Below are 26,471 nucleotides of genomic sequence, written 5' to 3'. Positions count from 1 at the left end.
CCTATCTCTACTGGAAATACCTCTCCTGTAGATTGCATTGGCTTTTTTTCATAGCTGCATCATATTGACAGCTCATAGTCATCCTGTGATTGACCAAGATACCCAGGTCTTTTCCTCCTCTGTTGCTTCCAGCTGATATGTCCCCATCTTATAGCAAAAACTTTTGATGTTAGTCCCTACATGCATGATCTTGCATTTTGTACTATTTATTTTCATCCAATTTCTATTACTGGAATTTTAGTTTTATTTTAAATAAATAAAATAATTTTATTTAAAATAAAATAAATAAAATAATTCAAACCAATAATTCAATATTATAAACCAAACCTTTGAATTATATATTCTTGGGTTTTTTTTTCCTGATGGTATTGATGTGTCTGAGGGGTTTGTTTATGTGGTGTATATGGGTGCCACAGTTCCTCAGCTTTGGTATTAATTGCTTGGGATACATTGGCCCCAATGCATATGCACCATGTCCCTAAACACCTTTTGTTAGTTGGATTATATTCCCTCTTAACTACTAAAGCATGTTGTCCTGAAGCTTCTTGCCACCCTTTTGTTAATGTCTTAGATGTTAATCCCTGTACCCACACAGAAATACATGCCTTATTTGGTACATGAAATATCCACATTCCCTGAGTGTCTTTTATGGCCTCAAAAGGAATGACAGATTCTGTTACCATAGAGTGCCAGATTTTCCCATCTTCCACATTCTTCCTTTTTAACATCCCCTTTACCGGGTTTAGCCACTTGATATTCCTTTACTGAGTTGTGGAGAGTTTTTGTGCTGGAAAATCAGTTACCTGGATAAAAAAAATGGCTTTTACTTTGCCTTCTTTTAGCCTTTTTTCTCCCTTTGATGCTAGTGAAATAAATGCTGCTAGAGTAAACATTATCAGGGAAACAACTCTAACATGACTTTTGTACAGGACTTTTTGCAGGGGTTGGCTTCAAGTTGTTGTCCATAGTAAGGTTTACTTTGGCTAGGACTTTGATTAAATCTGCACTGTTATCTATCCCAATACTGGAATTTAGACTTCCCAAAATGTTTTTTAAAACTTTCCCCTCCTCAGAGAATTAAGCCTGGAGGCTGCTTTCAGATTTTGAGATTTTCCTATACTGATAGTATATCAAAAACAGGAAGCCTACTACACAACTAGTGAGGCAATTGGGTAACTAAGGTTTCCTTAGCACCTTGGAACACCCAAGAAGGGGTCTGTACTGGGAAAAGGCAGTACTGTTAAATGATCTATATATATAAAAGGCAAAAAAATGAAGTGGCAAAAAATTGCAGATGATACAAAACTTCAAGATAATCAAGTCCAAAACAGACTTAAGAGTTGCAAAGGGATCTTACAAAACTGGGTGACTAAGCAGATGAAATTCAATGCTGACAAATGCAAAGTAATGCATGTTGGAAAAATATAATTCCAACTATACATATAAAAGAATGCGGTCTACATTAGCTGCTACCACCCAAAAGAAAAGAGGTTCTGGAATCATTGTGTATATATCCCTAAAAACATTCACTTAATGTGCAACAGCCATAACTGGAGAAAAAAAAAATGAGGAAACCCCCTTCCCCCAAAAATAATCAGGGATTTGGAACAACTTTATAAAAGAAAAGATTAACAAGACTGGGACTTTCCAACCTGGAAAAGAGATAACTAAAGGGGGAATACAATAGAGGTCTGTCAAGGTTCCTTGCCCACTCTGAACTCTAGGGTACAGATGTGGGGACCTGCATGAAAGACTCCCTAAGCTTATTCTTACCAGCTAAGGTTAAAAGCTGCCACCACCAAAGTGTCTAAAAATAATAACAGGGGAAGTGCCCACTTGGAACTGTCTCCCCCTCCAAAAAATCCCCCCCAAGCACTACACCCCCTTTCCTGGGGAAGGTTTGATAAAAATCCTCACCAATTTGCATAGGTGAACACAGACCCAAACCCTTGGATCTTAAGAACAATGAAAAGCAATCAGGTTCTTGAAAGAAGAATTTTAATTAAAGATAAAGTAAAAGAATCACCTCTGTAAAATCAGGATGGTAAATATCTTACAGGGTAATCAGATTCAAAACATAGAGAATCCCTCTAGGCAAAACCTTAAGTTACAAAAAGACACAAAAACAGGAATATACATTCCATTCAGCACAACTTATTTTATCAGCCATTTAAACAAAACAGAATCTAACGCATATCTAACTAGATTGCTTACTAACTTTTTACAGGAGTTCTGACCTGCATTCCTGCTCTGGTCCCAGCAAAAACATCACACAGACAGAGAGAGCCCTTTGTTTCTCCCCCCCCTCCAGCTTTGAAAGTATCTTATCTCCTCATTGGTCATTTTGGTCAGGTGCCAGCGAGGTTATCTTAAGTTCTTAACCCTTCATAGATGAAAGGGTTTTTTTCCTGTGGCCAGGAGGGATTTAAAGGTGTTTACCCTTCCCTTTGTATTTATGACAAGGTCTATGAAATTCTGACTGTTGCTGAGAAAGTAAACAGGAAAGTGTTATTTACTGCTTTTTTTTTATAACACAAGAACTAGGGGTTACCAATAAGATTGCTAAGCAGCAGGTTTAAAATAAACAAAAGGAAATAAACACAGGAAAATTAACCCGTGGAACTTCTTGTCAGAAAATGTTGTAAAGGCCAAGACTATAACAAGGTGTTGTTGTTTTTTTTGTAAAAGAAAGAGATAAATTCATAGAGGCTATTAGCCATGATGGGCAGAAGTAGTGTCCCTGGCATCTGTTTTCCAGAAGCTGGGAATGGGCTACAATGGTTACTTGATCATTGCCTGTTCTGTTTATTTTCTCTGAAACACCTGGCATTGGTCATAGTTAAAAAGACAGAACACTGGGCTAGATGGACCTTTAGTTTGACCCAGCTTGGTTTTATGCTTGTGCCCCTAAGAAGGGTGCTCACTCTATTAAAATTTCAGTAATTTAACAATTGTCTTATTCTTCAGATGGAATCCTGTGGCACAGACAGGACTAGTAATGACATCGCCAACAAGCCATAGCAAATTTCACAGCATATTTCTTGCTTCCATAAATTTATAGATTAACCTGCAATAACATAAACAAATAAAACAAAAACAAAACACACAAGGCCTCTGACTGGACCTTATAAGTTAGTATATACAGTGCATTCATTTCTGAAAATTGTTATATTTAGTCCCTTGGCAAGTATAATTGGATTTGATCAGAATGTTTTTACACATCTCCATCCGGAGTGGTTACTAAAACTGCCACGGGACTGGCCATATACTTAACTGTTAACTGGAAAGGGTTTTCTTTATATAGGGTTTATTTTACCTTTGTTTACTAATTTTAAGCCTCACTGTGTTTTCTATTTTTCGTTGATATTTTAATTATTGCTTTGGCTGTTCCTTTTGTTTGTGCTGATTTCTCTGTCCAAATGTTTTCCAATGTTTGCATCAAATTTGCAACCCAGATCTTCTTCTGTACCTGCTCAGGCATTTGTTTCTTTGGTGTTAACAGGAACTCAGTAGTTCTTATAATTTAGCTTGTTATTAATTCAAAGAGGTTAATAACAAAATAAGTAGTATAAAAAGGCTAGTATAAGAAGAGATGCAAGGCCAGAGTGAGGTCAGTTCCTTGCGGAAGCTGTGGGACCATGGATCGCATGTGACAGGATGAGGGAGCTACAGGACCTCAGGACAAAGCAGTGCTGATAGAAGCTGGGGTGGAGTGAGAAGGAGCTCTGGGATGGTTACTGGGACTGCATCAGTCCAAGGCCCTGAGGTAATGTGAAGAAGGTATAAAGCTGCGGGGAAGTGGCCCAGGGAATTAGAGCAGTGACTTAGATAAAGGGACACAGCATACAACTGCTATCTATGGGGTCCCTGGGCTAGGAACTGGAGTAGTGGGCGGGCCTGGGTCCTCCCCCACCTCCCAGTAGCCACTGGGTGAAGTGACCTGGACTTTGAGGGACCCCAGAAGGGGAAATGAACTTGTTAGTAGTCCAGCAGCAGAGCTGGGTCCTGAAATGCCCAGAGACGGTGAGGTCATTGCCTCCATGCGGAAGCCCTGGAGTACATCTAGACACCAGGGGTGAGACCATTGATAGACTACAGGACTCATTAAGGACCTAAGCCCAAGGAGAGCTACAGGGAGAGAAAGTGCAGGCCTGCACATAGTCAATGAAGGGGTGCTCACGAGAGGTGGGAGCACCCCATGACACATACTTTGTGGAATAGTCTCCAGTCTTATGGAATTTCAGCTAAAGCCATCAACATCACTGAGGCTATGCTTGTACAGTGATACAATATGTGCTGTAAGGGCAAACAGACAACACAGTAGTTCAACATGCACACTGGGGTGAAACAGGAATGCATTCTATCTGTGCTGTTAGTTGGCATTACCATACTCTGGATGATGAAGTAGTATATTAGCAACAAAACCACTGGGATAGCATGGGTAGATGGTAAAAGGTTAAACTTTGCTGACAATATCGCACTATTGAGCACCACCCACACAAAGTTACAAACAAAGACACACACCGTTGCAAACACAGCAGACCAATCAGGGTTCAAAAGCAGTTATGTCAAAACAAACATCCTTGAAACCCAGAGATATCAAGCTCTGACCTCATATTAGAATGCAAAAAAGTGCATCCACAGCATTCACTAAACTCATCAACAAATCGAAATGAAAGATACAATGTATCAGACCAAAACTGAGAATTTTCAACTCAAATGTAATTTTGGTGTCGAAATACGGCTGCAAGAGCTAGAGATCTATTAATATGTTAGATAGAAAACTAGATGTCTTTCAAAACAAGTGCCTACAAAAGATTCTGGGCATTGTACAGAGGGACTTTAATCACCAATGAAGAGATCTGAGGAATTCCCAGCCATCAGCTTATCTCCACTAGAAAGAGAAGGGAGTGATGGACATGTTTGGGACGTATAGTCTGGATGTCAAAACAGTCTCTCACATGAAGCTGTCAAGTGGAAGTCAATTGGTGTGTGGAAATGAAGGAGCCCAAGAGAAACCTTAAAAGAACTCTTAGCAAGGGTCGCAGAACAGTCATTCTCAATACCATAGAGCAGTGGTAGGCAACCTGCACCCCGCAGGCCGAACGCGGCCCGTCAGGCTAATCTGCTGGTGGCCTGTGAGACGGTTTATTTACATTGACCGTCCGCAGTCACAGCTGCCCGCAGCTCCCAGTGGCCGCGGTTCGCCATTCCCTGCCAATGGGAGCAGTGTCTGTGGATGGTCAATGTAACCAAACTGTCTCAAGGCCCCCCAGCGGATTACCCTGATGAGCCATGTGCAGCCCGTGGGCTGCAAGTTGCCCACCACTAACATAGAACATACGGAAGCAGAGGTTAATGACAGAAAGGGATGGAAGAGACTAGTTTCCACTCTGTGACAACTTTGTCATGAGAGGTATGTAATAATAAAAATCAATGATTCACCTGTGTGTAACTGATACCATTGTGTCTGCACTGCACTCCACTCTGCTCCACTCCAATATTTTTATATACAGATCATGTAAGAGATTTTTTATAAAGTTTTTAAATGTAGCTTTTAGACATTTCTTAACATGCTATGCACTAAAATGTATTCCAAGTGTCACTCCATCCTCTTTACCCTGGACCAATATCAGTTTTTCAACTGCTGATCTCAGACACCTAAGAATGAGAGAGAGTTGCCCATACTGTCTTTTAAAGTGTGAGCATACCCACTAATGAGAGCCCAGAGCCCAGCATTTCTTTCATGTTCATTATATTTATATGGGCAAGACACCACAGCATAGTGTAAGAGTCCTTCATTTCATTTTGATTTTCAAGAATAAGGTTATATATGTACTAAAGCAATTCTTTAATGTTGGAAGCCAGATTAAGAATTTCTAACTATTTTCCAGAGCCTGTTTGTCGTTTAAAGAATCATAGTAGTTGGAGAACAGAAACCATGTGTCCATTAACTAGAAATGAATTATCATCATTCTCTTTTGAAAAGCAGTTGTGCCATGCAGATGGCACATATTCCAAAAAGCTCTCTGTCAATGGTAGCTGTGCATTGACAGATAATGCTTATCAAAATATCAGATAAATACGTGCACAAGATGCAGCACAAGATTTACAATCTAAAATGCTCCTTGCAGTACAATAAGCTTTAAAAATCATGTCACCACACTTCACTATTTCATGATGCCAACAAAATCGCCTTTTCAGAAGCAAATGAAGGGGGTAGCCTATCAACAAGCCAACAATGGTCCTCTCCCATCTCTAAACACTAAATCCCTGTTTGCAATGCCAGCAGGGTGAAGGACAGGATATACCAGTGGGATTTAGTTTTGTGAACAAAACAATGGGTTACTGTGAAGGGAAACAAAATCATGGAAAATAAAAGACAAATGAGAATGCTGGTGTTTACATATTATGATAAGCACCATAAAAATAACTAAGATAAATAGACAGATGTCTCATATTCTTTAGTCCCATAAAGAAAACATTTACTGTGTCATATTTCGTGGAACAGAGTCTTGCTTTGACTCCTACTTCATGTTCACAATACTAGTGTAAGCAGAGTCTGGATGAGCTCTCCCCTGACATCTATTGGTGAGCTGTGGAAAAAGACTTCAGAAACTGATCTTGTTTGCATGGACACACCCACCCTGCCTAGGTGCTCTGCTTGATGGGACTGCTTGCCCAAATGATCACTTGTGGCTCGTGTTGGATCCCCAGTTTCCTGGTTATTGGGGCAGGAGTAATAAAGGGTTGTTATCCTTGTTGTGTGAACCAAGGGTGGCAGAAGTGTACCTGGCGTATCCCAATGGAGGGACTCACCCTCAACTGAACAGCACTCGCTAGGCAGGGAACATGGGTTCCAAAGCCCAATGAGTTGAAAGGGGAGTGTGGGTCCTGTTTAAGGGTTCTAGACATCACTTGATCCCTCTTCTCTCTGTGGTATAATAAAAGAACTAATTTAGACTCAATTGAGAGTCTTGTTACACACTGCAGAGCTGAAATCACTGATACCTAGGTCTAAGTATTAGATCTCCTTTGGACAGTGTTTCTATTGCAAGAGGTTATGCAGTGTGCCCCAGCAATGAGGCTCCTCCACTAACAGCTGAAATCGCTGAGAGCTGTATTAAGTGTGGGGAAGGGCTGAAGACATCTTGGTGAGTGGAGAGGCGTTGCAAGTGGCTAGCAGGGCAGCTGGCAGAGAGGTGTGACCAACAGGGCAGTTGGTGGAGAGGTGTAGCAAGTGGGTGGCTGGTGGAGAGGCATGGCAAGTGGCTAGCAGGGTGGCTGGCAGAGAGGTGTGGCAAGCAGCCAGCAGAGAAGCTAGTGGAGAGGGCCAGAGTAGAGTCCTGCAGAGGCATGGCAATTGGCCAATGGGGCGACGAGTGAGTGCCCGAGAAGTGCAGTGTGTAAGGTGCCTCCTTACCCCGCCCCCCCACTGCCTTCCACACAGGGTGGGAGTTGAACTCTGTGGATGAACCTCTGAACTCTGGGACTGCACTGGCCAAGGACAGCAACTGTGAGTGGGGTACAGAGATGGGAACGTTAAAAGGACTTTTCAGTTGCTGGACTCAAGACCCTGAGGGGAAAAGGACAATATCCAACTTATTGGGGGGGTGGGTCTTTTGCTCATGGTCTGTGTTTATGAGCCCTAGGTGCAGCGTTTTCCCAAATTAATGCTGAGTTAATTCCCTCCTTTTATTAAAAGCTTTTGCTACACTCAGACTCTGTGCTTGTGAGACTGGAAGTATTGCCTCTCAGAGGTGGCCAGGGGGTGGTGTGTAATTGTCCCAGGTCACTGGTTGGGGATTCGAGCCGGTTTTGTGTTGTATTGTTGAAAAGGAACCCCTAGATATTGAACACGGACCTTGCTGCTGCTGACTCCACCGGGCAAAAGAGTTACATTAGTTTACTGTGTAATATTATAGAAGCTTATGGATTTCAATCGTACTGAAGCAAGTGTTCAAACTCATACATATTCTATGTCAGTAACCCACATGCATGTCTAATCCCATTGGAATTAATGATGATGGAAAAGATGACGTAAAATAATTTAATCCTTTTCATCACTTTTTTTATTATCATTTTATGTCTCTGGTTAGTTCTCAAATGGTATGCTTGGCCAATAGGAGCTGCTTTCAGCTCGTGTGGCTCCTATATGGTTCTCCTTGCCTTAAAGGAGACAGGGCAGGTATATATAAGCATTTTCATGTGGTATGGACAGAGTGGGTTATATTTTATCTGTCATGTATATATTTACCACCTATCTCACGTCAAGATAAGGTAACATATTTCCCAAGCGATAGTTTCAAGATGATTGATCTGTTACAAGAGTTCTAGCTAGTTACAAATACAAGTGCCTATTTCACAGCTGCTAGGGGCTATATTGACAATGGTTATAGCATAAAAAAAGGCCTGGCATCAAACACTCTCTTATATTCTGGTCTTATAATAATGAAAAATTTAATCACTGCAAATGCGTAAACTATTAAGACATTTGAGATTTGCAACTAAGTCTCCAGTGACAGGCAAGCAAGGATCATATAGAGGAGGGGATTATCAGTCCTACACAGTTGACAGTTTTACTGATACAACTGTAAGATTGTTAGAACTTGGCTCTCTCTCCCTCTGGATAGTCATCAGCCTTTTGTAAATGGACCCAACTGCCAGATGGTCTCAGCTGAGTCTGTCACTCTTCCTTGTTCTGTGTTCCTGGGGTGCACTTCCGGGCTCAGACTCCTTTCCAAACCCTTCTTTGGGACATAGTACTCTGCAGTCCCGCCACCCAGATGCCAGACCTCCCAAACCCCATAGTTGTTTGCACATGCACCATTAAAGTTCCACCTATCCATGTCCCCCTTGGCTTCTAGTATAATTCTTTCAAGGACAATATGACAAGAAGGCCAGGAACACAGGTTTATCCATTGAATTTCTTAACCACAGTCACTTAAAGTTCTAGAGAGTTACAGACTTTTGCAAAATAACAAGTTGTGAGTTGCACCACCCCCCTGTCTGATCTTACCCTTTCAGTGAGTCCAAGGTCTTGTTAGTGTTTCAGGCTAGGCAGACTCCTTTCTTTCTTCACTCTCTCTCCAGTCTGATCTTTTTGCATATGATTGTGAACCGCTCCCTCTAACTGAGAAGCACCTCTTCTTGAATACATTCTCTGTCACTTTCTGTCATGTGTTCCACTGGCATGTTTATCCTTTCCCTCCCTCCTGGCCCACCCAGGTCTCCTATGTAGACAGTCCATTATTCAATGTGGGCGGGCCAGTAGTTGAGAGACAGTCAATAGCTTTTTGTTATTGTCTTGATGGCTTCTCAGAGATCATTCTTCAACTGAGATGTCAAGCATCTTTCCTGGGCAGGGTAGCTGACTGGAAAGCATTATAATGATTTGTTAGACATAAGTTCAGCGCAGAGTTCAAAATGGATGGCTTAATCCAAAATGGAGGTTACAATATAAAATGGAGTTCACAGTTTGACCTAGATATATCGTACCCATCACAAGGGGATCCCAGAGTAAGTTACAAAAGTTCCATAATGATGACCTGGATTTTAAAGTAATGAGAATAACTTCTTAGTGTATATGCCCTCTGATGGGTGGAATTCTGGTCCAACTTGCCTTGTTGGAGTCTATATTTGATGGATTACATCGTGCCCTTGATCTGCAAAGGTTTGTATGCAGATACATACGTGCAGTGATTTCATGTTTAAGGTTGGGTCAGGAGTTCCATTGTAAGCTTTATTCTGAAACCTCCTCTGGACCAACTTTTGAACTAAGTACATGAGCTCTCTGAATTTGTGAGTAATGTAGATTAGAAGATCTTTTTTCTGATAACTCTAAGATTCAGAGTTTTTACCAATTATTTAACACAAAAAGAATTAGCACTCTAGAAATGTTATTGCAGTGTCATATTTTTGACTTTATTTTCTCAGCACAGGATATAAATTTAAACTGCCGAATTGTCATATGTTTAGTTTCATTGACATACTTAAAAATAGGAAACTTTGAAAGCCACAGTGTTTATTAAAATGGGAGAGAGAGAGAACAAAAATATTTTTATTACTAGATAGATCCCTATCAAAAGAGCCAAGGCTTAAAAATATAAATGGGTCAACTGGCATTGAAAAATGTTCCTGTGAAATAAACTGAATGCAAAGATGTACATTGTGATTATCTGACATTGGACGGGATATACTTATATTAATTGAAAAATTCTCAATATCCAGCACTCAAACAACTTTATAACTCTGTCCATGTATCTGAATCACTGTTTTAGGGCCCAATTTAATGAAGGGTAATCTTTCCTATGAATGTAATGAAAGTGGAACCCGACATTTAAAAAAATTATGTAACATTATATATTTGACTACACATATGTATTTGTTCTATAGTATCAGGTTTGAGTCATTATAACCTGAACAGTTCCTATTTGACTATGGCATAGCTGATTTAAGAGCTATCTTTAGTTTGTTCATGAAGTATTTTTGTTTCTAATATTTGTCTAAGGCTACACGGAATTATTTAAAAGACGTGGTATTAACAAGAAGTACTTCTTCACATAAAATATAGTCAACTTGTGGAAATTATTGCCGTGGGATGTTCTGAAGACCAAAAGTATAACTGGGTTAAAAAAAATTGATAAATTCATGTGCATTAGATCCATCAATGGATATTAGGCAAGATGGTCAGGGATGCAATCCCCTGCTCCAGGTGATCCTAAACCTCCAAATGCAGAAGCTGGGGTTGGATGACAGAGGATGGATTACTCAAATTTACCCTGTTCTGTTCATTCCTTCTGAAGCATCTGGCACTGGCCACAGTCAGAGACAGGATACTGGATTACATGGACCATTGGTCTGACCCAGCATGGCTCTTCTTATTTTCTCATTCACTTTGCTTATCAAGAAAAGATTGCAATTTGGATGTGCATATGTACACGGGGTGCTATACAAAAACTTTTGATATATCAAAAGAAAAACAGTGGTCACACATAAAAGACTTCTACTGGATTATAGAACATCATCACATGTGTTTGGCCATAACCAGTGGTAAATTATAGAACTATGTGGTATACTGAATTTATCATGCATTGTGACCACTGCCGATGAGAGACAAAGATTAAATCAGTGTAGTATTGGGGCTTTATCTGCATGATTTTGGCCTAATCAAACGTTTTATTCACAACTGATGAAGCCACAAATGTGCTACCCACGTCCTTTTAGAAAAGTCCAAGAAAACTCCCCACACCACAGCTTCATGTGTTTTCTAAATGCCACATATTTTACAGAAGAAAGGCTATTATAGAAAAGTTTCATTGTCCAATTCTCCAAACATTTACTATTCAGTGCAGTGCTTACTGCCATGAATAATTTCACTAGACAAAATGGAATTAGTCATGATGTTAAGCATTATGCTTGGTAGTATGTGTTTGCAGGATCAGACCTTTATAGTGTTTGAACATTTTTTGGGGGGCATATATTATGTGCACTGGTAAAGACAGATTTCACCATGATTTCAAAAATGACTCCTGATTTTGCATGTTTCAATTTTTTGTTGCCCTATTTAAGACCCTCTGTAAAGGGGCCTGGTCATCAGAAACTGGTGTTCAGCACTTTCTAAAGGTCAGGTCCCTTTAAGATGTCTCAAGAATGTATATGCTGGTGTTGCCCACTCATGAGGTATAGGAAGTAAGAGCTTAGCAGTGGGTTGTGCGACTTGTACAGGAGGCAGTGCTCAAAAAGGCCTGCTTGCTTACACTACTGGAATAGCTGAACCAATGAGTCACTCCACAGGAGTAGACCAAGATAACAGATTTTTTACCATGCTGAAGAGTCTCACTTCTGCATGCATGTTGTTAATTCCCATTTGACTTTCAGTCCTGCCACATGTCCTTATTGTCCATCAACGGTAGATTTTCCCATTATTCATGTTTGCTGCATCTTTCAATTTAGCTAATGTGTCCACTTATCATTCAGTAATTTTGAAGAACATTGCACATTAAAATATTGTGAAAATTACTAAAATTTTTTACAGTAAGTATAGTTCCTGATGAATATGCTCTGGCTGAATCACTTAAAATGGTTCACCAGGCTTGCCCAGTAAAATCCTCTTCATATTACTATCTCCCTCAAACACACTCTTCTCTCTTTATTTGAAATGAAAGAGATAGATATGAAGAAAAATACATTAAAAATGTCAATTTCCATCATGTCAGGCACGCTATCAAGTTTAATGATAGTATTTGTTTAATGCAATAGTGCTTTTTGTTAATCTCTATTTCCAAGATTGCATTAGTAATACAGATGCTTCAAGAGATTATGGAAATCCCTTTTGTATGATTAATGCTTGCTGGCATTAAAACTCTTAAGCCATATTACCAAAAGTATCATGTTATCAAGGTGCAGGAATGACATCCCAACATTTTGTTTAACTCAAGGGTCACCAACCCTTATATGCAGTGACTCACTTTTCTTATAACTAGACCAAATTATTAGTTACAGCTTGATTCATTTTCAGGGTTTCTCTTGAGGAAGGCAGACTTCGGGATTCCAATGTAAGGAGGTTTAACCATAAAGAGGAATGCTGTTTGCAAGTTCCTCTACTTTGAGGGACCAGAAGTTTGCCAGTACAAAATGCAAAACAGCTAGCAAGGACGGGAAAAGGTCAGGCTACCCACAACATGCACTGATTCAGCATAGCTATCAATCTACTTTGTGGCTGCTTCTGTGGAGTCTAGCCTGAGTTCTAAGCCCCTTATCAGTGGGTCACGACTTGCAGCAGTATCTGTCTCCTGTCCCCTACTAGAGAATGCCTTGGCTGGCATTGCTGCCCCCAAAGAGGCAAATCAAGCCCATGCACAGTGCTGCACATAGATAATGCTATATGTCTCTATGCCATTGAGGAATTTTTTATTCTTCTACTATTTGTAATGTGTCTAAATTACATGTGATACAATGACAATATGTAATTAAAGGAGTGATGTGCAAGTTCAAAGAGATCGCTCACACATTAATCTCTTGATGCATTATTCAGTTCTAATTAATATAATAACTCTTAATGTAGTATTAGCAATGTTGGGAGCAAATGCATATTAGTGACAGAAAACAGGAGAGAATAGTGGCAAATAGATGCTGATAGCTGAAGTGGGAAAGGACACAGAGGACATAGGTGACACAAGAGGACACAGGTGAGCAGTAATTTGAACAGCTGGATAGTGACTTTCAGAAATAATTCCCCATCTAAAGAAAAACAGAGAAAGAGAAAGTATGTTTATTGCCCTTGGCACCATTTGGTTATTGAGACTCAGATCCAGACACAGTGTTACTGAGAACTTTATAAATACTGGAGCTAGATACTTTTCTAGACCTCTGCATGGAGAACTTACATTTCCAAGGATTCCTGTTCCCCTTTCCATTTCACCAGCTTAGTGGCTATAATGAAACCCATGCTGACAGGTGCTCTTAAGCTCCCGCTCCCGCACGGCCATTGTGTGATGGGGAATGTGCAAGTTACTATCAATTTTTGTTCAGAATCCCCATTCATAGATTCCAATGTGATCATCTTGTCCAGGGGTTCCCAAACTTGGTTCGCGGCTTGTTCATGGCAAGCCCCTGACGGGCGGCGAAACACTTTGTTTACCTGAGTGTCCGCAGGTACAGCCGATCGCAGCTCCCAGTGGCCACGGTTCACCATTCCCAGCCAATGGGAGCTGCAGGAAGTGGTGGTCCAGCCCACTCCACTTCCCGCAGCTCCCATTGGCTGGGAACGGTGAACCGCAGCCATTGGGATCTGTGAGCAGCCGTACCTGAGGATGCTCAGGTAAACAAAAAGAAAAGGAGTACTTGTGGCACCTTAGAGACTAACCAATTTATTTGAGCATAAGCTTTTGTGAGCTACAGCTCACTTCATCGGATGCATGCTCAAATAAATTGGTTAGTCTCTAAGGTGCCACAAGTACTCCTTTTCTTTTTGCGAATACAGACTAACATGGCTGTTACTCTGAAACAGGTAAACAAAGCATCTCGTGGCCCACCAGGAGCTTACCATGAACAAGCTGTGAACCAAGTTTGGAAACCCCTATCTAGTCTGACCTCTTGTGTAACACATCCGATGAAGTGAGCTGTAGCTCACGAAAGCTTATGCTCAAATAAATTGGTTAGTCTCTAAGGTGCCACAAGTACTCCTTTTCTTTTTGCGAATACAGACTAACACGGCTGTTACTCTGAAACAGACCATAGAATTTCCCAAAAATAATTCCTAGAGCAAATCTTTTAGAAAAAAAAACAATAGTGACTTAAAATATGTTTAGTGATGGAGAATCCACCATGACCCTTGGTAAGTTGGTCCAATGGTTCATTACTCTCACTGTTAAAAAAATGCCTATTTTCCAGCTTGAGTTTGTCTAGCTTCAACTTCCAGCCATTGTACCTTTCTCTGCTAGATTGAAGACCCTGTTATTAAATATTTGTTCCCCATGTAGTTACTTATAGATTGTAATTAAGTCACCCATTAACCTTTCCATGGGGCCGTAGGGGATGATGTGTGCCCCTGTCCCGACCCTATCTCCTTCCCACTTTACACAGGGGACACCATGGGGTCCTGGGGTAAGTTGATTCAGAGGTGTGCTCCTCCCTTCTATGGTCATTTAGATAACAAAAAGCAGAATTTGGCTTCTTACAAACAAACTTCAAAAAAATAAAAAAAAAGAAGAGACGATTTAGTGCTAAAATAAGGGCTGGTGTTGAATCAATAGACGGTTATTTACAGACTTAATCAGGATCTTCCAATCTGATTTTTGTCTTTCTGTGAATACCTCTAATGAACTGAATGGTGTTTAAAGTTAATCTTGTTTGCTTTAAATGACATTGCAACAACCTGCAGATCAGTATTGTCTTTTCGGATTCAAAGTCTGCCAGCTTCATTTCATATAGTATAAGGACAGAGTTCATCTCTTTCACACCCACACACACAATTCTCACTCTCTCTCTCCCGCCCACCCCCATCACTCTTTCTCTCCATATTAAAGAAAAAAGGAATCTTACTTTTCATGTCCCCTTGAATGAATTAACTATGTTTTTTGGCTATTTCACTTTGAGCATTTAACTGTCATAGGGCAGAGCATGGGCCATTTCATACATTTTGAAATAATACATTGTCTCATTGGAGATAGCAGTTCCATTTGTTTTCATTTTGCCAGGATGTTGCTCTTCAGATTGAAATATATATTAAAGGGAAAAGTCCAACTTACTGGGAAATATAAACCAACAGATGAGCTTTCTTAAACCACATACTATTTAAAGCGCAATCTCTTTCTAGGAAGGGAAGGATAGATTATCAAATATATTTTGAGATATATGTTGATTGAATTATCGTAGCCCTAGAGAAGACAGTAAATGTGATAGTAAGAACTCTTGTTAATATTTAGGCTTTATTATATAGGACTTTCTTTTTAGATTTTATGCATTTTTCTCAGGTAGGGTCATGCAAAATATTTCATATGAATATATAAAAATCCTTTTTGCTATTTTTATATGAGATGGAAAATACACAATATAATTTCTTAGGAAAAGCTTTGCCAAGTAGGTGGCCAAACCTGCTTTTAGCTCTGCAAAATTTAATGGCCAAATTAATAGAAATCACTGGACTTACACGAGGGATGAACTTGACCAGTGTGTGCCTCTAAATGCTGAAGACCATGACTGAAGTACAGCTCACTATGCATGTTGATCTCATTATAGGTGTGTTCCTTGTGCTAATGAGTTCTCATTGTTATGGTACAGAGACCAAGGCAAGAGAGAATTAGAGTCCAAAAATTGTATCCCTTACCGTGGCTGGAGTGAGGACAAGCACCACAGATGGGTAAGTCACCCATCTTTTGTGCCTAAGTTTCCCCAGTTACAAAATAGTGAACATTTTAAAATAAAATACATCTCCTAATGTATTTCACTTGGAGTTGCATGTATGTGGATAAGGTCAGAATTTTTCCCCAAGTGGCAGTTATACTTAACCTATATGAATAATTTAGATCCCCTGATGAATGCCTGAATTTGGGCATTTGTGTGCACATACATTACACAGGTATGAACATAAACTTTACCTATGCACATACAAAATGTGGAACATGGGAATTGCCGTATTTGATCAGAGCTCTATCTTGTCCAACATCCTTTCTCTGGTAGTGCCCCAGTACTCAGATGCTTCAGAGGAAGGTATAAGATTCCCACAGAAGATAGATGTGGGATCATCTGTCTCATGCTGATCTCTAATAGTTAGATACTGTTTTAAAATCTGAAGCATAAGGTTTAAATCCCTTCCAGATTTTGTTATTAATTATAAAAACTTTAGATGTTCTCGTTATCCATGTGACTGGACAATACTTTTTAAAATCTTGTTAAGTTCTTGGCCTCAACGACCTCATGTGGAGTGAGTTCCACAGTCTAACTATACACTGTGTAAAAAAGGACTTCTTTTGTCAGAGTTGAATTTGCCACCTATTAATTTCTTTTAATGTCCCCTTGTTCTCGTGTTATGTGACAGGGATGGTGTGTGCATACTTTTTCACCTGCACTTTTGATAGTGTCTTATCAATTATAAATATTTCCACTGTAACTAGTACTCCTTTTCTGTATTTCCAAGATGGACATTTGCTTTGTGAGAGATACAATGCCTTGTCTGCTTCCTGACAGGTTTCGGAGTAACAGCCGTGTTAGTCTGTATTCGCAAAAAGAAAAGGAGTACTTGTGGCACCTTAGAGACTAAAATAAATTGGTTAGTCTCTAAGGTGCCACAAGTACTCCTTTTCTGTCTGCTTCCTGGTATTGCAGAAATCAATGGCAAAGCTCCCATTGATTTCAACAGGAGCAAGATGGCATCTTGATATTACTTATCTTTTGATACCTCTGTAAATGCAAATACAAGGTAATATTATCATGATTAGTTTTAGACTATGTAGTTGTCTAAAGATGTCTTGGAGGAGGATGCAGTGCCCACTGTCTTGAGTTTTTGCTGGAGATGTGATAGAAATGGAACATTGTAATATAGAAAAAAATTACCCATTACAGCTAAGTAATTTCCTGCTCATATTCATTTGAAAGTAGTAATTCTTCATATTTCTAAATCAACACCTTTCTAGACTTACATAACATCCCTTATTGCAGATAGAATACAGAATGCTAGTGTGACACATACCAGAATGCTAGTTTGACACATACCACGCAAACCAGGTACCAGCTTATGTGAAGGTCCCCAGGCCTCACTTGAATACTGACAAACACATAGCTGGAATCAGTCTGGTTCATCTGTGTACTAGTGTTGTTATTATAGGTAGTAGAATTATAAAAAATGTGCTTAGTGTTTAGACTTTATTTAATGCTTGTGAGTTGCCACAAGCATTAAGTTCGCTGCATTCCATGTTATAAGGTAACGTTTAAGTGTCTTCATTGTAAGCCTGTGTAACTGTAAATCACCAGACAGGAGAGAAGCATTAAAGAGTGTGAAATCCTAGTCTCCAACAGGAAGTGTTATCTGCTACCCATCGACATCAGACGAACTAATGTGGAACATCTTAGGATAAAAGACTTTGTTCCCTCCCTCTACATGAAGAGATGTGCATGTGAATCCCACCCATCAGCTGAAGTGGCAGCTCAGAGCACATGGGGTGGGTGAGGGAATAAAAATATCTGTTTCTTGGACTCCTGAGGGCAAGGTTCACTAAGCATAAGCAAGAGATCCCCAGTGTTTAGCCTGGGGTAGCCATAAAGGACCTATAGAACTTGCTTGTTATAGAGGCTTTTATTACCTTTGGAACTTAAGATGGTAACTCATTTGTGTATGTGAATATATATATATGTTTACCTGCTTTAACCTTATAAATAACTCCCTTGTTTTCTTTTTCTAGTTAATAAACCTTTAGGTAGTTTGTTATAGGATTGGCTACAAGCGTTGTCTTTGGTGTGAGATCTAAAGTGTAACTGATATGGGGTAAGTGACTGGTCCTGTGGGGCTGGGAGTAACCTGAATATTGTTGGTTTTTGGTGTAAGGGACTATCTATGACAAAGGCAAGGTTGTCTAAATGACAAGATAGATTGAAGTACTCAAGGGGCCTGTGCAGGATTTCCTTTTGGGCTGTTATAGTGCCTGAGCAGGTTGCCCACCACTGATCTAAATGAAAATTATCCTCTCAAAGGCATCTTTCAACCATCTCCTGATTCTTTGTGGTTATCTGCCTTACCCCTTCTGACTAGAAGCTTCCTGAAACATCAGACAAGCTCCCCCTAACTTAAGTCACATAAGGTAAGGCAAACTGCCACTATGTTGAGCCATAGCTGCATCAAGTTTGAAAAGTGACGGCTGAGGCCAGAAGAGAAGCAAATTTGCCCCACTGTGTATCTCAAAATATAAGTGGTGGTTACTAAAAGGATGAATTTCAGGATAAGCAAGGAAATGGGAGCATAGAAGTGTAATTGTGGGAAATCTGTGGACAGATGCCTTGTACTCTTGGGGGTGAAGGAATGCAATGAGGGGAACTTTTGCATAGTTTCTAAAATCAAACCTCCAGAGAGGTTTGGAATGATATCATACCCACAAATATAATGACATGCAAAAATTTTGCACCATCACCTACAAATGTTTCCCATTGCTCCATTTGTAGGATAAATATTATGAAATAACTGTTTAAATGTTCAGGTCACAATTATAAAGGTCACAAATGTTTATTATAAAGGTATAAATTATAATTTATATATAATTATATATATATAATTATATATAAATTATATAGGTATAAATTTATATATACACACAATTATAAAGGTATAAATGTTCAGGTCACAATGGGTAGTCCAATACTTTCTTCAGAATGATTTGTGTATGTTGCACTGCAAAGGCTTAACTCCTAAAGAGCAGGTAGGGGTTTCAAACCACAAAAACTCACAGATCTCCTGAGATCTCCCATTGTATTGCCTAATAGTATTTGCGGGGTATATATGAGTATATATGCTCTGGGATAGGAAGAAAAGTTCAGGTAGTCCAAGCTGATTAAACCTATTTTTTTAATCCCAGTAATCTTTATTTACATTTTACAAACAGCTGCTATATCTCGGCAATATAGTTATTCAAGTCAGTGATATACAAGTGGATATGCTTAGGAAGGGTTTTACCAGGGAAACTGAATGTATACATCTGTTTCACGGGCGCAGTTGTTTCCACTGAGGTTAATGGACTTACAGTGGTGTAACTGAGAATGAAATCTGATCTTCATGGTTTATGGTAATACCTATTATAAAAATACAGTCTTAACCAGTGATTCACAGCTAGCTCCCTAATTTAGAACTAATATCTCTATAAATAGCAATGTACATAGTTGGATGAAAAAAATAAGTATGTTTTCCAAAAAATGTGGAAAAAACTTTTTTCATATTGTTCAGTATTTTCTGTGAAATATTTTTTCAATGAAAATTTGTTTTAAAGATTTTTGAAAAATATGGGTCTTTTTGGTGGAGAAAAAACTCTCACTTTTTAACCATTTTCCAGGAGAAAAGGGCGTGGTTTTTTATTTTGTTTTTTTTTAAAGCATGATTATTTCCCCCCACTTTCTCTCACTTTTTTTATACTATCCTCCCCCTTTTCAGTAAGGAACAAAGTGGGGAAAAATAAAATAAGTTTCCCCCTATCCTGAGTGAAATTGAGTTTTTCATTACAAATTCTTTTCATCATAAAATAAGAACGTTTTTTTGTGAACATTTTTAGTTTTCATTGAAAAGGTAATTTCTGCTAGAAAAAAAAGGCAATGGAAAATTTTCTATCATCCCTAGTCATGTGTTGTATGTTATTTTAAGTATACCAGTAACCAGTAAGATACTCCCTGTTGGCTTTCATTACTTGTGTATTTTGTAAATGTCTGCTGTTTATTTAGAGCCACATTCTGCCAAACTTACTTTATGCTTACTTTGCAAGGCATTCCAGTGATTTGGGGTGGGTTACAGAATAAATGGCTCCTCAATGCTAGAGAAAGGATTCTGACCAGCTCTTATGTGGCCACAGAGGTGCGGAGGGAGTAAAGTGTTCCCTTCATTGCATAATCTCCTTAATCGCTGCCCAGAGTTGCTATACTTTGGGACTGCAAGTGAGTTACTGTCACCCACAGAGCAACTAATAGAAAAGATAGTAGGCAGGAGCAGGAAATAGGCAGAGACATGACTCTACCGTCCTAAAATCATGCCAGCAGAGCAGAATTATTTGGCATACTTTAAAGGGATGCAGCAAATTACCTGTCACTCCCTCCCACTAAAATGTGGAGAATTCAGGGAAGTATTGTGCTTCCTCGAAGCAGAATGACCTCTGATTCCTCTTACCACACCCAGTGCAGGGCTGTCACTAAGACTATGTCTACACAAGGATAAAAAAAACACATGGCTGGATGGGTCAGTTGACTTGGGCTCGCAGGGCTCAGCCTGCTGGGCTAAAAAATGTTGTGTAGATGCTTGGGCTTGGCCTGGATCCCAAGTGTTGGACCCTACTAGGGTGGAGGGTCCCAGAGTTTGGGCTCCAGCCTGAGCTTGAATGTCGACACAGTGATTTTTAGCTCCATAGCCCGAGCCCTGCGAGCCAAAGTCAGCTGATCTGGGCCAGCCGCAACCTTGCTGCAGGGCTTTTATCCTTGTGTAGATGTACCCGAAATGACACACTTTAGCCCTTACTTTGAGCAATCAAATTCACTATGCATCTCAATGTTCCAGCTGTCTGAGTCTATGCTTAAATGGAAATGTTGTCAAATATAAATTTACTAATCAAGTCAAAGTCATTAATATGTGGATGTATTCAGCTGATTAGAAGGACTATATAATGGACACATATATTTAGCAAATCATTTCAATTCCCATGACAATGGTATTATCTATTTATAATTGCTTTTAAGTGTTTCTAGGGTACATATAACCCAACTAAAATATGAATACAACATTAGAAGATTTGTTTTGTTTGTGCTCATTTACAATAAATAGATTAGGGCAATTAATTTTAGACACTATACAAATTAAATCTAAACTAGCTTAAAGCACTAAACTCTCTGTAGGTTGTTTGGACATTATTCCTATAGAAATTGGAATGTGCAGCACCGCAAACATTCATCTTATTCTTTGCAGAGGGAAAGTGTGAGGCAGTTGTTTACAGTGTGCGGATTGTATGTGACATGCAATATGTGGATGTGTATCTTTTTAAGAGCTGAGTGGCAAGCATGAAAAATGGTTCTCAATACTGATTTCACTCCTAGCCCAGATGACAACTCTGTGGGTATTTCCCTGGAGAGCAGTTTGAAATTGAGAATCATGGTAGTGCTTGAGCTAAGTTAGAAAAAGAGTATTGCCATTACCTACTATATAGGACCAAACTTCCTGTGGAATTCTGAAAATAACAAGCACTAAAACTTTTTATTTTTATGTTTTATTTTCACACAGTTTGTCACCCTAATAGCATATACAAAAGTAAATTATTGTACAATGACAATCACTCCAACTACGAGCAACATGCTCTCTCTCATTCTTCCTTTATATACTGTATTTGTCTGTCTAAGCATTTATATCATGCTGCAACTGTCTCCTTTGGTAAAGGTGTACCAAGCTCATGATAATTATGACAGATCATGTATAAGTAATGGAGCTGAGTAAGGTGCTGATCATAGAGTTCTCAGAACCTCAGTAGAGAGTGGGATAACATTTAGTTTTTTCTAATAAAATTTCTTGTCTGGATTTAGAGGAAAGCAACTCTGTACTTTACCACTCCTCATGGTAAACTTTTTTTTGTGATTCCAAATACAAGGAAGAGCTCATTCTGTTCAGACCAGCAGTATTGCCACTCCCAAATAGGCAAAAATTGTGAATCAGAACACTCCAAATCATCAGATAAAAATAATAAATCACATATTTTGGCCTACCTTTTGATTTTTCCTCACCTTTAGGGAGAAAGCATCCAGCCCCAAATTGTATCTGATTATCTCATATTCAAAATTAAATCTTAAATACACAAAAAATCAGAGGGAACTCCATTTACTCTCTCTTATCTACTAGAGTGTGTGATCTGCCATTCACTCCCTCTCTATCCCTTTCCCTTCATAGACTGGAGGGCAGCTGCTACACTCATATCCTCCCTGCATGCTCCCTCACTTTATCCTGTCCCACACCTGTGCCCTGTATTCACTTGCCCCCCGTTTTTTCCTTTCTTCCCTCTCAAAATCTCCGATTGATCACTTCCTCCTTCTCTGCCGTACCATGTTCTACTGCACCCCTTCAGTCTCCGCCCCTCCACTCTCTAGTCGGCCTTTTACCTGCCACTAGCCTGTTCCCTCCACTCCACTGTCTCCTCTGCCTCCAACCTACCATATTTCTCTGGCTCTTCATAGTTTCCTGTCCAATTTCCTAATACTCTTCTCCTCCATACAACTCCCACAGTCCCATTCTTGGTGCTTCCACATTCTCCTGTTCCTTGCCATGCATTCAGGAGGTCATTGAAGGCCCACCTGGCTTCAACTTCATTGGAAACAAAGGGAGCTGATATCCATCTTTGACAGTATCACTTCTGTATACAAAGGTTAAAGGAACAAGGCAGCCTACTGAAGGCAGCCTGTGGCTTCAGACCCATTGACAGCAATGGGAGGTGATGACCATTTTTCCTGTGGGCAGCCTCATTACCGCTGAAAAAGATCAAACAGACTTGTTGGCCAATCTGTTGACAGCATCCTGTGGTTTCCGTTCCATTAACAGTGATTGGCAGACTATGGCCATTTTGAATACGGGCCAGAGCTGGTGATAATGAGAAATTAATGAGAACCCCTAAAAACACCATAGATATTGTGAGACTCATGCAGGGCTAGCTCACAACATTTTGGCACTTGAGGTAGGGAGCTCAAATGACGCCCCCACACTTGGGCCAAAACTTTGAAAGGTCTTAATTCTGCCTTCTTTCATTTCTACTCCTCTCATGCTCTGCTACCTATCCCAATAAAGGAGAACTAACAACTTAAAATGCCTTGTTCAAAAATTTTAAGTAACACTTCACTTTCAAACTCCTGAACAGCAAACATAACTTTTCTGCATAGTAAACACTGGCATTTGTATCTGTTTGAATAATCACAGTGATGCTTTCCATGCCTTCTTGGTTGCAAATATTTGAACTGCTTCCTGCTGAAGGTCCACTGCTGAAGATAGTCTGGGCCAGCTCATGCTCTTTTGAGATGGTTGCAAGGCTGACCAGCCTCTCCTGTGTCATTGTGGAGTGTAGATGTGTTTTTATTAACTTCAGCTTGGAGAAGCTGTGTTCTTCACTGGCAACTGTTACAGGAAGTGTTAGAAATATGCACAGAGTAACAAAAGCATTTGGAAAGAGGTGGTCATCTTATATGTGCACATATATTCCAGAACAGCCTTTGGAGTTGATCCTGTTGAAATGTATCTTGAAAGGGCTTTCAGTTCATCACCTAAATCACTCGCATCAATATCGCGCCAGTCATCATGTGTCAACTCTCTCTCTAGTGCCCTGCATTGCTGGTGTAGGCCTTCTTCAGGAATAGTGAGAAGTTTTGGAATATCATACAACATCCCAAATATACTGCTGTGTTACTTGAACTGCATGAAACATTCTTCAACTGACTTATTGCACAATCTAGCACCGGTTAAAAAAATCAACTTTGAATTGTTGTTTGGGGTTTCTTATGGGATTATCCCATGCCTCGTAATCAAAATGTTGTCTTCTTCGGTGACTCTTGTATTCTTGAATGGGTGGGAAAATAGCTTCAGTGTGAAGTTCCTCTGCCAACTTCTGTGCACTCTTCAGAATGTTTTGAAATCCCTCATCTGACCAGTAAGACTGTAGGTATGACTTTGCTTTATCCAGTTGTTCCATTGCTCCAGATATATCAAGGTCAACACCTTGGAATCTCTTGCTTACAACATTTATCTCAAACAGTATGTCATCCCACAACACTAAGCCACACAGAAATTTGAAGTTATGTATGTTTCTGGTGATTCCATTTCCCTCTGCCACTGTTCTCCCATGAACAGTTCCGGTCATAGCTTTATCCTCCATAATGGCAACTATGGCATCATATATCTTCCCAATTTGGTGTTTGATAGGCTTTATCGCCTCCACTCGACTTTCCCATCATGTGGCACTCAGTGGTTTCAGTGTAAGAGAGGATGTTCCCAGACATTGCTTCAAAATTTGCCATGGATGAGCTGATGCACAGAAAAATACATAGATGTTCTGAATTACATTAAAAAATTCAGCAGCCTCACTAGAAGCTGATGCTGCATCACTGACCACCAAGTTAAATGAATGAGAACTGCATGGTACAAAAAAAGCTTGAGGGTTTAACTCTTAGATCCGTGTCTGCACTCCTCTGTTCTTTCATCTCATGTTGGCACCATTATCATAGCCCTGACCTCTCATGTCAGCTACTGCAATTCCCGTATCGTCCAGCTTTTTAAGAAGCACATTTGTCCTACCAGCTCCTGTAGTACCATCAATGTCAATACATTCTAGAAAATGCTCTCTGACAGTCACCGTTGCAGGGACATTTTCACTAGGTTCTGTTGTTGTTACAAAACACACCATTAAAGACATTTGTTCCATATGGCTGATACCTTGCTGACTTCAGATCTGCCACAACCTTTTGTTTGACTTTTGTTGCCAGTAACTGTATGATCTCATTTTGAATTGTTTTTCCAAGGTAGTGGTGTGTGTACATTTCTTGGGTGGTGACTCTTCTTAGATGCTCCTGGAGTACAGCATCAAACTCAGCTATCAGCTCCACAATTTTAAGGAAGTTTCCATTGTTTGGCACATACAGCAGATCGGAAGTGCCATGCAGTGCTAGGTTTTGGGGAGCAAGCATTCTCACAATGGCAATAAGCCTTTTCAGAACATTTTGCCAGTAAAGAGACTCTGACGCAATCTTCTCTTGATGCTGATCATCTATGGTGGCCTTTAACCTTAGTCTCATCTCAAGCTCTTTCCACCTATGGAATGCTCTCTGGTGATTTGCTGCCTTCTCATAGCATGCCAGATTTCTAGCCAAATTTTTCCAGTCCTTTGTTCCTGTAGCACCCAATGTGGCTGGAACATTAGACTGGAAGAGTTTGCAACAAAAACATTATGCAGCATTCTGGGTTTTTGAGTACATAAGCCATGGCCTCTACACTTTGTCACCATTGGGGATTTCACACCAGTAATGTGTTGGATGGAAACTTCTATTTACATTTTCTTTGGGGAACATGAAGTTTTTCACTTGCTGTGGCCCATGCAATACAAAGAAGTCCGTCAGGCTAATGCTCAAGTGGGTCCACAGTCCTGGATCATCGAAACTTAAGGAACTAAACTCAGCAGCAGCTGTTTCTTGCGCCTCCATCACACTCTTCTCTGATCTACACTTTTCTTCAGGAATGTGCATGGTTACATCCATTTGAGATGGAGAGATGGATGCTGCAGTAGCTGCCAGGACACCTGCACTCTGACTAACTGGAAGATCAGGCATCTCCTCACCACTCACATCTTCACTGGGGCCAGAAGGTTCACAGTGCACATTTGTGTCTATGTATCTCAGGAGAGCACCTTCCTACTTAGATAGAAAAGCTTCCTTTTCTTTCTTTCTTTTTCTGAATGCTGCCCCAGAGGGGTGTTTTCTTCTTTCACTCATGACTGCTGTTCTGTACCAGCTATAGTGGCTCTCAACACTCAATTGAAGGGGAAAAATAAGCAGGCTGGTAGCAGGGCCTGAGTAAGGGAAGATATCAGCATCTTAAGGGCCTAACTGGCTCCTACTACTTCAGTTGATTGCCTGTTCTCCTCAACTGGGTTCAGGGAAGCAGCAGGAAACAGGAAGCTCCCTGAGAAGCTGGTGTTAATCAGTCCAGGCTCCTAGGGGTGCTAGAGAGGTACATAAGAGGCTCCTCCTTCTCTCTCTCCCTGCAGCTCCTGCTGCTTTATGTTATTCCCTCTCACCTTTTCTCCTGCCTGCCTGTTATGTCTCTTGTGCCCTCCTTCCTCCAGCACAGCACTCCACCATCTCTGTGCATCTAGAGCAGAGAGAATATATATGCACCAGCAGCAGACACAATTTTCTACACTCTGGGTCCTAGTTTCCCCCCCCCAGTCTGGCACCTGAGGTGGCCACCTCAGTTCGCCTCATGGTAAGGCCAGCCCTGGACTCATGATCAAATGGCAAGGGTGGTGTCATGGGACCGACTAGGCCCAGAAGCCCCTTGCTGGAGGTGTTAGTGTCCTGCCACACTCGTCCCAGGAAATGAGCAGCGGAGGAATCCTTCAAGCAGCCTTGAGTGGCTGCAGGGGAAGCAACCAATCAGGGCCCAAGAGGATCATATAAAAGCAGCTGCAGAGGCAGGGACTGTCAGTCTCTTGCTAGAGTTGGAGGACTGTACATGGTGCTCCTGGCTGGTCAAAGGGAACTGCAGAATCTAT

General features: G+C 40.3%; 1 long non-coding RNA gene across 1 annotated transcript in view; it reads left to right on the top strand.

Moving 5' to 3' along the window:
- LOC141982228 (uncharacterized) overlaps positions 1–26,471 on the top strand; it is a 173,533-nt gene that overhangs the window by 20,135 nt on the left and 126,927 nt on the right. Inside the window, exon 2 of the long non-coding RNA XR_012637990.1 lies at positions 15,784–15,862. This is a non-coding gene — a long non-coding RNA (uncharacterized LOC141982228). The remainder of the gene's footprint in view (positions 1–15,783; positions 15,863–26,471) is intronic.

This window comes from Natator depressus, chromosome 1 (assembly GCF_965152275.1).
Source record: "Natator depressus isolate rNatDep1 chromosome 1, rNatDep2.hap1, whole genome shotgun sequence".
Classification (NCBI taxonomy): Eukaryota; Metazoa; Chordata; order Testudines; family Cheloniidae; genus Natator; species Natator depressus.
The sequence above is the reverse complement of the archived record's forward strand: the minus strand, read 5'-3'. Positions and strand labels throughout refer to the sequence as shown.